Source organism: Portunus trituberculatus, chromosome 45, assembly GCF_017591435.1.
Source record: "Portunus trituberculatus isolate SZX2019 chromosome 45, ASM1759143v1, whole genome shotgun sequence".
Taxonomy (NCBI): Eukaryota; Metazoa; Arthropoda; class Malacostraca; order Decapoda; family Portunidae; genus Portunus; species Portunus trituberculatus.
The window spans coordinates 8,128,375-8,139,979 of NC_059299.1; the positions used below are offsets into that span (position 1 = coordinate 8,128,375).

General features: G+C 39.2%; 1 long non-coding RNA gene across 1 annotated transcript in view; it reads right to left on the reverse strand.

Moving 5' to 3' along the window:
- Positions 1 to 242: 242 nt before the first annotated feature.
- LOC123519448 overlaps positions 243 to 11,605 on the reverse strand; it is a 15,725-nt gene continuing 4,362 nt past the window's right edge. The window contains exon 2 of the long non-coding RNA XR_006679013.1: positions 243 to 682. This is a non-coding gene — a long non-coding RNA (uncharacterized LOC123519448). The remainder of the gene's footprint in view (positions 683 to 11,605) is intronic.

Here is an 11,605-nt window from a genome sequence, read left to right on the forward strand (position 1 = left end):
ATAATAATCTCTTGCCTTGTCTTCAGAGACTCTTCTGACTATTCTTTACTTTGTACTAAACCGTGCAGTTGTTTTTTATTTGGCTAATCTGCTTTGTGGCATTTTATTACTCCATATAGGGCGAAATCCAACAACCTTTCTCTCTCTCTCTCTCTCTCTCTCTCTCTCTCTCTCTCTCTCTCTCTCTCTCTCTCTCTCTCTCTCTCTCTCTCTTGGACAAGTTAATTTTTTTTTTTTTTTTATATCACCCTGGTTTTCTAAAATTACTGTTATTTTATTTTTCAAAGTGCCTAAAAAGGTTAATATTGTTGCAGTTTCAGAGTTGTTACCCAAGCTTGCTTGAGTATTCCTTTAAAAAATAAAGTCTATGAAAAACAAGAATAATCTTATAATTTATCTATAAAGTAACCAATATTCATAAATTAATGTATTATACAGCAGAGCACAGGACGTGGGATAACATGACAAGTGTGGCAGTGTACAATGATGAGAAAGAGTGGCTTGAGGTGCAAGATAGAAGTGTCTCCTTTCATGGAAGGTGAGGTGAAATGAAGCAGGTGGTATCCAGTCTTCCAGTGCAGGGTAAAACTGCAGCAGACACTGTTGGCAGGATTGATGCATGGTGAGTTTCTCTTCAGGTGGTAATACCTCTTACAAGAAGTTTTTTCAGTAGTGGTTGCATCTGCAACAAGAAATATCCTTTTAAACACCTTATTATTAATGTACAGTATACGTGTGCCATATCATGGATACATGCTACCGACACAAGGTTATTGTGAGTAGCTGTAGTAGTCATGAACACACTGTGAGTCTGTGTGCTTTAAAACACATTATGTCTGAAGCCTATAACAGAAGACCAAATAGATAAAATTCATCAATTCATTAAAACCCAGTAGTGATTCAACAGTTTTTCGCTTTTTAACTTTTTTTTACCTGTGATAGTTTATTAGAAAATTTCTTCTTATGTGGTATTTACGAGTAAGTTTACCTGTTTATTTTTTTTTAGTCATGCTATTTATTTATTTGTTTATGTTAGTTAATTTAGTTATGCCTAGAAAACTTATTTAGTATTTATAAGTGAGATTAATTTTTAATATCCTCATAGAATTAGAGAGAGAGAGAGAGAGAGAGAGAGAGAGAAGACAAGATGGTGAGGAGATGCAAGGAACGAGGTAAAAGTTTCCATATTTCTATTTTCTCAATTCTAGGGGTAGTTAGGTATATTTTAAGGTACTACAGTTACTCTCGGATAATTAGAATATACATGAGTGGTGTGTGAGTGGAGATTTATAATGGGAATGTGTTAATATGAGCGAGTTAGTTGAGTGTGTTGTCATGTAAGGGTGTTATCAATGCTGCAAGATCTTTTTATGTATATTCTTCATTTTCCTTATTTTTCCTTACAATTTGTTATATTTCTTGTGTTTTGTTTTTAATTTCTATTGTAAGCTAACTTAACCTACTGAGCTAACAGTAATTACATGCATTTCTTGTTTTTCTGTGTGTGTGTGTGTGTGTATTTACCTAATTGTATTTACCTAATTGTAACATACGGGAAAAGAGCTATGCTCGTGTTGTCCCGTCTCCATATCTATTAATGTCCAGCTTTTTCTTAAAATCATGAATATTCCTTGCGTTGACCACTTCCACGTCTAAACTATTCCATGCTTCCACCCTTCTATGAGGGAAGCTATATTTTTTCACATCTCTCCTATAAGTGGCCATTTTAGTTTTTCCCATGCCCTCTCGACATTCTTTCATTCCACATACACAGATCTTCCCTATCCATTTTTCCATGCCAATCATCACTCTGTATATTGCTATCAGGTCTCCCCTTTCTCTTCTGTTTTCCAGGGTCGGAAGTTGCATTCTTTTCAGTCTGTCTTCATAAGTCAAATCTCTTAAGTCAGGCACCATTTTGTTGCAGCCCTCTGTACTTTCTCTAGTTTCCTTATGTGTTTCTTTAAGTTCGAGCCCACTGTATTGTTGCATATTCAAGCCTCGGTCTTATCATTGCAGTAATTATTTTCTTCATCATTTCTTCATCTAAATATACGAACGCCACTCTTATGTTCCTCAATAAGTTCAATACTTCTCCAATTATTTTGTTTATATGTCTCTCTGGCGATAGGTCATTGGTAATTGTCACCCCAAGGTCTTTTTCTTCATGACTGGTTTTATGTCTTCATTTCCTATCTTGTACATACTCCTGATTCTTCTTTCACTCTTGCCAAACTCTATTTTCTTGCATTTTGTCGTGTTGAACTCCATTTGCCATGTACAGCTCCATTTCCATATTCTGTCCAAGTCTTCCTGGAGTAGTTCGCAATCTTTGTCACATCTCACTTTTCTTAACAATTTTGCATCGTCTGCAAATAGGCTCACATAACTGGACACCCCATCCACCATGTCATTTATGTAGACCGCAAACATTACTGGTGCCAACACTGATCCCTGTGGAACTCCACTCTCCACCAAGCCCCATTCTGATGGTCTGTCCTTAATTATTGTTCTCATTTCTCTTCCTACCAAAAGTCTTCCATCCATTTTAGTAAACTGCCATGCACTCCTCCTACCATTTCAAGTTTCCAGATCAGTCTCCGGTGTGGTACCTTATCAAAGGCCTTTTTTAAATCCAGATATATTCCATCAGCCCAACCATCTCTTTCCTGTATTACATCTATCACCCTCGAATAGTAACATATCAGGTTTGTCGTGCATGAACGCCCTTTTCTAAAACCAAATTGACACTCACAAAGTATGTCATTTTCTCCAAGAAGTCTGTCCATCTATTCTTCACCACCCTCTCACACATCTTAGCTACCACACTTGTAAGTGACACTGGTCTATAGTTCAATGGGTCTCTCTTGTTACCTGATTTATAGATTGGGACAATGTTAGCTCTTTTCCAGTCTTGGGGCACTACACCTTCCCTTAATGAGGCATCAATTACTTCACAAACTTTTTCTGCCAGTTGCTCCCTGCATTCTCTTAAAATCCATCCTGATACCCCATCAGGTCCCACAGCTTTTCTCACTTCTAAACTCCCCATCATATTCTTGATCTCCTCCACAGTTACTTGAAACTCCTTCATAATCCCTTTCTGTTCCATTACCAGTGGTTTGTCAAAAGCAGTCTCCTTTGTGAATACCTTCCGAAAGCATCCATTCATAGCCTCTGCCATTTCCTGGGATCTTCACTGCATACTCCATTTACTTCTAAACTTTCAATACTTTCTCTATTTTTGATGTTGTTGTTCACATGTCTGTAAAAAAGCCTTGGTTGGTCTTTACATTTATCAATTATATCCTTTTCTTGTTTCTTTCTTTCTTCTCTTCTAATCAACACATATTCATTTCTTGCTCTTTTGTAACTTTCCCACTGCTTAATCCGTCTTTTCCTTCTCCACCTCTTCCATGCATCCTCTTTTCTTGTTCTAGCCTTTTCACATCTATCGTTAAACCAGTCCTGCTTTCCAACTTCTCTATGTTGTCTTATTGGTACAAATTTTTCTCACCTTCTTTGTATATTTTTATAAATTCCTTCCACTTTTCATTTGCTCCTTAGCACTCTTGAATTTCATCCAATTTGTCTCTTGAAAGAATTTCTTTAGGTTTCCAAAATCTGTCTTGGCATAATTCCATCTTCCCACTTTATATTCTTCATTTCTTCTAGATTTCTCTTCATCTATCACCTTGAACTCCAAAACTGCATGATCACTCTTTGCTAAAGGGCACTCCACCCTCATCTCCTCAATGACCATTGGCTCTGTACTAAAGACCAAGTCCAGTCTTGACGATGCTCCCTCTCCTCCAAACCTAGTATCTTCTTTGACCCACTGAGTTAACACATTTTCCATTGCCAGTGTCAATAGTGTATTTCCCCATGTTGTCTCTGATCCTTCCATTGACCAGTCCTCCCAACACACCTCTTTACAATTAAAATCTCCCATCATTATAGTTCGTTCACAGCCACCCAACATTTCTTCCAGACATGTTCCTGTATCACTTATCATTTCTTCATATTCCTGTACTGACCATGCATTTGTCTTAGGTGGTACGTACACCACTATGTAGTGCCTCTTTTTCCTTCATTAGTTTCTGCTCTGATCTTTAGCACTTCTGCCTTTCCCATACCTTCTTTCACTTGATCCACCTTTATATCTTTTTAACCAGCAACATCACTCCTCCTCCCATCTTACCTACTCTATTTCTTTTCCAAACATTATATTTCCTTCTCCAACCATCATCAGGTCTTCTCCTCTCTCAGTTTTGTTTCAGTAAGACCCACAATATCTGGGTTCTTGTCCCTCAAGTAATCGTTGAGTTCTAAAATCCCGATATCACTCCATTTATGTTGGAATACATTACATTCCGCTCATACGTAAGTTTCTTTAGTCCTTTCTTGCTGTACTTTTCTGGGTTATGAACCACTTCCTCAGTCTCATATCCAAGATTCTCCAGAAAAACTCTTTCTTCTCCTCTTCTGTCCTCTCTTCATTTTTTTCAAAGCCTCCTTTCTCAACTCATTTAACATTTCTCTTTCCTTTTCACCGAGATCTCTTCTCAACCAAATCTTCCTTGTTGTTTCCTGCTGGGCTAGCCTCCATGACTTCTCCACCAATTCATCTACATCCTTTTGTGACTTAAGTTTGATTCTTATTGGCCTCATACCTTCTCTTGTGAACTTTCCAATTCTATGGAAGTCCTCTATTTCTTGTACTAGGTCTTTTCCTCCTCCTGCACCACATTAATGATATTATTTATCACCTTTTTTATGTTTTTCTCTCTCTCCATTTTACTCGGTGTCTTATCCTCCTCCACACCAAATATCACCACACATCTCTTTTTGTCTACAGTTTCCCTCACCAATGTCTCATTTGATTTAATAACCTTCACCACTTTCTCAGCAATCTTCTCTTCTATGATCTGTTGATCTATAATTTCAGCAAGGCCCAAAGTTTTCTCCCCAGACTCTTTGATTTCCTTTTCCAGACTTGCAACTTTGTAATTTGTGTGTGTGTGTGTGTGTGTGTGTGTGTGTGTGTGTGTGTGTGTGTGTGTGTGTGTGTGTGTGTGTGTGTGTGTGTGTGTGTGGGGCATAGTCACTTCTACAACTGTACAATAATTGGAGTACTGTCACATGTCCTACACACAGATGGTCATATTTCACACACCAAAATAAGTATCCAGCAAATTTCATTAAAAAAAAACTGAGTACCCTACAGAGTACATTTCCAACAACTTTAGCTGCTTTAGAGTTGTGACATTTCTTACACTCAGAAATCTGTTCTATCACATCTCCTACAAGGATATATTATATCTCCTACACACAATAATCTCTACTGTCACACTTTCAACACATTGTAGGGTCACCTCTCAACCAGGGAGCCTCTGTGTTTGGTATTTCTGGCTCACTACACTCCTGACAACCTTGACCAGTCACATATGATGGCATTTCTTGTACCATTGCCACTGGACCAAGCATGGCTTTACTCCTGTGCAAATTGCATAAAAATCCTTGTGTCAGCAGCAGGTGACAGCAACCCTGCCTTTGTAAGATGTTTTGGCAATTTCACTCAGAAATAAAAAGTTCCATTTTAATTAATGTGTTTTCCAGTTTCTAGTTTTATCATGTATATCAATATTCTTCTTGCCTATGATCTTAAATAATGTTTGTAAGAGATATGACAATATAACTGTAGGAGTCACTTTTTCCTGCAAATCTACAATAATGAAGTACTGCCACATGTCCTACACATAGGTGGTCATATTTCCTACACAAAAATAAGACGTATCCTGCACCTTTCCTACATAGCAACTTAGTACCCAACACATTCCCTACACCTACATACAGTGTGTAGATGTGCTGCATCCCTGCAGGATCCCTGTAGGCAGTATGTCACTACTCTAAAAACTGCTAAATTTGTAGATGTGTCCCGTAGGAAATGTGACGTAGAAAATGTGGCACGCCCCATGTGTGTGTGTGTTGTTGTTGTTGTTGTTGTTGTTGTTGTTGTTGTTGTTGTTGCTGCTGCTGCTGCTGCTGCTGCTGCTATTGTTTTTCACCATATACAAAATAACACATTAGCTTCTGGAAAGATTCCTATATTGTCTACTACTACTACTACTACTACTACTACTACTACTACTACTACTACTACTACTACTACTACTACTACTACTACTACTACTACTACTACTTTTTTTTTTTTTTTTTTGTCTGGTTGGGAGTGAGAGGTGAGGCTGAGAGACAGTATAGGAATAGCGAGTGAGATTTAAGAAACATGTTTTATGAGAGAGAGAGAGAGAGAGAGAGAGAGAGAGAGAGAGAGAGAGAGAGAGAGAGAGAGAGAGAGAGAGAATGTGTGTTTTCGTTGGAAGGAGCAAGATTTTTTTGTTTTGAATTAATTTGGCAGTATTTCGAGTGTTCTATCAGTGTTGGTGGCTGTGAGTGAGAGATGAGCCAGGGAGAGGGGAGATAATCCATGGAGAGTGAGCTGTGTGTGCGTGCGCTCGGCTTTAACTAGCTGTTAGAGAATGGCGATAACGGGAAACGAGCCGGAGATATTAGAATTAGATTATCCTTTATTCAGCGTAATATATGGAACTATGAAAAGATACTACTCCTTTTAATAACTTGATGAATAAGAAGAATAAGAAATTACCAGAGTACAAAAATGTAAAAAAAAAAAAAAAAACGCAAATGTAATGATAAAGGTACATACATACATGCTTATCATTTAGTTTTGGCATGACTTAATTAGTATTTCTTTGATATATAAATTGCCTCGCTCCTTCCTCTCTGCCATTATTCCTTTCTCCTCCTCCTCATCTTCATCGTGCTCTCTCTCTCTCTCTCTCTCTCTCTCTCTCTCTCTCTCTCTCTCTCTCTCTCTCTCTCTTTCTTCCTCCACTCTTTAACGAGTATTTCTGCTATTACCTCCTCTATGTACCGTTTATCTGTTTTCCTTCTTAAACTTTTTGATATGCAAGTGGATACATTGAGAGTTACATTGTTAATGACCAATAATTCAATTGGACATACTTATGCCTTGTTATTTTTTATTTTGTTTTAGTGTATAGCATAATTGCTTGGTGCTTGGCTGGGAGGGCCAGGAGCTGCTGCTAATGAAGGCCAACAATACTGAAATATTGGTAAGTAACCCACCCTCCCACACAACACTTGTCTAGCTAAGGGAATTTGCGCAGTGTTTTGTTGTAATAGGCGATGTTTTTGATGGTGGTGTTCCTTGTGAAGTTGTGATAATTCCCTGTCACCTCAGTAAGGACGGTCAAGCTACGCTAGTAAGAGGTGGAGACCGCCACCACCACGAACATTCTGCCTCACTTAAGCCTTCCTCGCACCAAAACCTGCGAATTGCAGTTGCATCTGAGCATCTGATAGCCAAGCACAATCATGTGGCTCCATTTAGTAATACTATTGGCGGAAAGACAATGCAAAGTGTGCCAAATATAAGTTAAACACAGCTAGAAGGCGGCAGCTGAGCCAGCCCTGCTCTCTCTCTCTCTCTCTCTCTCTCTCTCTCTCTCTCTCTCACATCCCCTGGCCAGCCGGGCTGGTGGGCTGCTGACGATTGGTGATTTACGTACGTAACGGAACTAATTTCAAAATTGACTTATAGAAAAAAAACAAGTCAAGGCCGAATGCCTGCTATTTTATGACTTGATAGATGCTTTAATGAATTTTCACAGTAGTAAAACATCTCCAGCCTAACTAGTATTAAGAAATGTCTAAATTTAAGTGTAATTAAAGTATAAAAAAAAAATCACTGGTGAAATTACTTAAACATCCAGTTATTTCGATTTTATACGTGTATCAAAAAATATTAGGCAATATGAGCCATCTTCAGAGGCATCCAACAGTCGACTAGAACTATAAATGCACGTATGAAAGAATGTAAAAGTAAAAAATAACATTAAAATCTAAACTCTTGTAAAATCCGACCATTTTTACTTAGCGAGTATTTTCACATACTTTACAGAGTCTGAACTATCTTTTAAGGCATTCTAAGACAAGCCAGACGGTGAACCTGAAACGTAAACAAATAAAAGAACAATTATAAAATTTACCTCTAACAGAACTAGACACCATTTCAAAGTCCATATATTTGACTCATTGGGTCAGCGACACACTTAAAAGAGCATAGACGATTCTTTAATACCATAAAGGTTTAGTTATAGGTTGAAAGGAAAAAGCTTTAAATACTAAGATGGAATTTTTGAACGTTGAAAGAGCACATGCCCACGTTATAGATCATCACTAAACGCCAGATATTTACCAATTGAAGGCTCGGGAAATACTTCAAAAGCAACTAAATGATTATAAAAATCCTAAAAACAGAATACAGACACCGAATAATGGAGTTAGGAAATGAAGGGAAAAAGTATTTGAACCAGCGGCCGAGCGAGGAGTCTCAAGACGACACAATGGCGGATATAGGTGAACACGGTAAAGTGTTTTTATTCCTGTAAGAACAGAATGGGTCAATTTTTCACCGATGGTAATGAAACAACTGTGAAAATTGTTTATGTATGAATGATGTCATCAAAGCGACACCCTCCTGCCCTCCAGTATGTCTCCTCGCCAATGTTTATTATCCGTAAGCATCGTTCCCAAATGTAACAAGCACACTACTGGGATGATGTGTGCATAGATAAGTGACAGTATTGGGAGACAAGTGTGTGTGTGTGTGTGTGTGTGTGTGTGTGTGTGTGTGTGTGTGTGTGTGTGTGTGTGTGTGTGTGTGTGTGTGTGTGTGTGTGTGTGTGTGTGTGTGTGTGTGTGTGTGTGTGTGTGTGTGTGTGTGTGTGTGTGTGTGTGTGTGTGTGTGTGACGTGTGTGCGTGTGCGTGTGCGCGTGCGTGTGTGTATGGCGTGAAGCTGGGGAGCGGAGATGGGTCTGGCCTGTCATTGCTTGTTTCTATTGTTGTCGTTGTTATTGTTGTTGCTATTGCATTATTTAAAGTGTAGATAGGAGGTTGAGTAGGAGGAGTAAGAAAATAGTAGAAATGGAGGTGGAGGTGAAGGCGGCGGTAGCGGCAAGCAAATACCAGGTAACACATCCTGAGCGACGTAATGAGATTGTTTGCTTCTCACCCAGCAAGGCGAGGCTGTGTGACTGCCAATATCTGGCTAACGGGTTGTAATGTTCACTACCGCAGCCGCACGATGTCCCCTCCATCAGTAACCTCCTCCTGACTCTTCTATTGCACTTCTACTCCTTGTTCCACATACTGCTGAGCGTCCACTCATACCACACTGGGTCAGTACTATGTATATTCTGTGCCACACCTCGACTGACACTTCCTATGGATTTTTTTTTTTCTCATAATGTTATGTATATGAAATAACAATAAACCTTATTTACTTTACTTTACACGCAGCCATCATTGGTGAACGGTGAGCCAAGATCTATGTATGTATGTATGTTAGTAGATATTCAGTACTTAGTTGCATAAAGGACTAATTTGCTCCGACCAGCGCGGAGAGGGACATGGTAGAGCAAGTTTATCACCTTGTGACGAATTAATTGTTTGTTGTTGCTGTTTGTGTGTGTGTGTGTGTGTGTGTGTGTGTGTGTGTGTGTGTGTGTTTCACTGTTTGATCTGCTGCAGTCTCTGACGAGACAGCCAGACGTTACCCTACGGAACGAGCTCAGAGCTCATTATTTCCGATCTTCGGATAGGCCTGAGACCAGGCACACACCACACACCGGGACAACAAGGTCACAACTCCTCGATTTACATCCCGTACCTACTTACTGCTAGGTGAACAGCACCTACACGTGAAAGGAGATACACCCAAATATCTCCACCTGGCCGGGGAATCGAACCCCGGTCCTCTGGCTTGTGAAGCCAGCGCTCTAACCACTGAGCTACCGGGCTGTGTGTGTGTGTGTGTGTGTGTGTGTGTGTGTGTGTGTGTGTGTGTGTGCGCGCGCGTGCGTGCGTCCGTGCGTGCGTGCGTGCGTGCGTGTGTGTGTTTAACTATTTGCTGTAAAACTTGTATTTTGTCACCATAATTTCCATTGTATGACGCTAAGGGCTAGTAAATTAATCAGTCGTGAGTCATCAGCTGTATTACAAACAAGTCAAGCTCATTGTTTGATAGAGCAAATATTGTTCGAGAGCGCTGAACAAGAAAAAGAAAGAATACATGAAATAAATTGCAAAATAATCCAGTATCAAGAATATCATATTTTCAATGTCCTGGAACGACAATACGCAAAGAGGAGGAAAAACGAGAACTAGTTGAAATACTCACATCCATAGCTACTACATTTGCTGATAAGTAATTCAATGACCATCTTGCCAGAGGTCTACTCGCGCGAGAATGCAGGTAAGAGCGGTCCTGCGCCGACACACTCGAAACTTCTCTGTGCACTATTATGTCATTCTTGGCGCTGGTGATGGGTTGGCGTCTATCGGCGCTGGTTACTCGCTCGAGAAAACCAGCTTTCTCTGTGCACGTAATCTAAGTTTTACTGTTAAAGGTTTTGATAGGCTACTAAAATATTGGTACATTTAATTACTAATAGTTCACTAATTATGCTGGCGCTTGGCAAGTTACTTATACATAAAATGTTATATATTTAGTTTAAAGGATTAAACTTAAACACGAGATGTACGACGGTGGTTAATGGTGAGGTGACAATGAAATCTTGAACTTTCTTACACAACACTAGAGGAAAGGTTTGTGTCCAGAGAGAGAGAGAGAGAGAAAGAGAGAGAGAGAGGGTCCGGTGGGGGAAGGGAGCGGGATACATGCTTTTCCCTCCTCAGCCCTGATAAGCATAGGAATCACACTGCGCATGCGAGAGAGGCGAGGTTGAAGATTGCCGTCAGTGACTCAGTGTGTGTATGGACAGTGGTGAGTGTGTACGGGGGTGAGTGGGTGTGTGTGTGTGTGTGTGTGTGTGTGTGTGTGTGTGTGTGTGTGTGTGTGTAGTAAACTAGTTAATATTCACCACATCTGGATTTTTTTTTTCGCAGTTTTTCAATCTTTTTTTTTTTCATTCGGCTCTTTATTTTTTCTTTGTTGTCAGTTACGTAGTTTAAAGAACAATGTTACTTTTGTTGTTTTCTGTTCATTTGTTTTTTTTTAATTATTCTTTGTATTGGCCATCCTTCCTAACTTTTTTTTTCTTTTTATTCCTTCTCTCCTTCTCAAGCTACTTAATTCCGTGAACTTTGCTATCGTTTTCTATATCTCGTCTTTATTCTTCCCTTTATCCACTGTTTATTCATTCTTTCCTTCACTTCTTGCACTACTTTTCACTTCCTTTCCTTTCTGTAAACTCATTCACTGCGCCACCTCACGCATTTCCAAACTTTTCACTTCCTTCTTGTTTTCTTTCCTACTTTGTCCTTTTTTCCCTTTCTTTTTCGTGTATCTATCAAGTTATCTTTTCATTTCCCTTCCTTTTCCTTCCTTCCTTCCTCTTTTTCTTTGTTTTTTTCTCTTTATCCTTATTTTTCTATCTATTTATTTATCTAACAGTCAGCCTATTTCTTTTATATCGTTTCCTTCCTTCCCTTTTTAACAGTATTTCTTTCTTTTACCTTTTCTTTATTTTTCTCTTC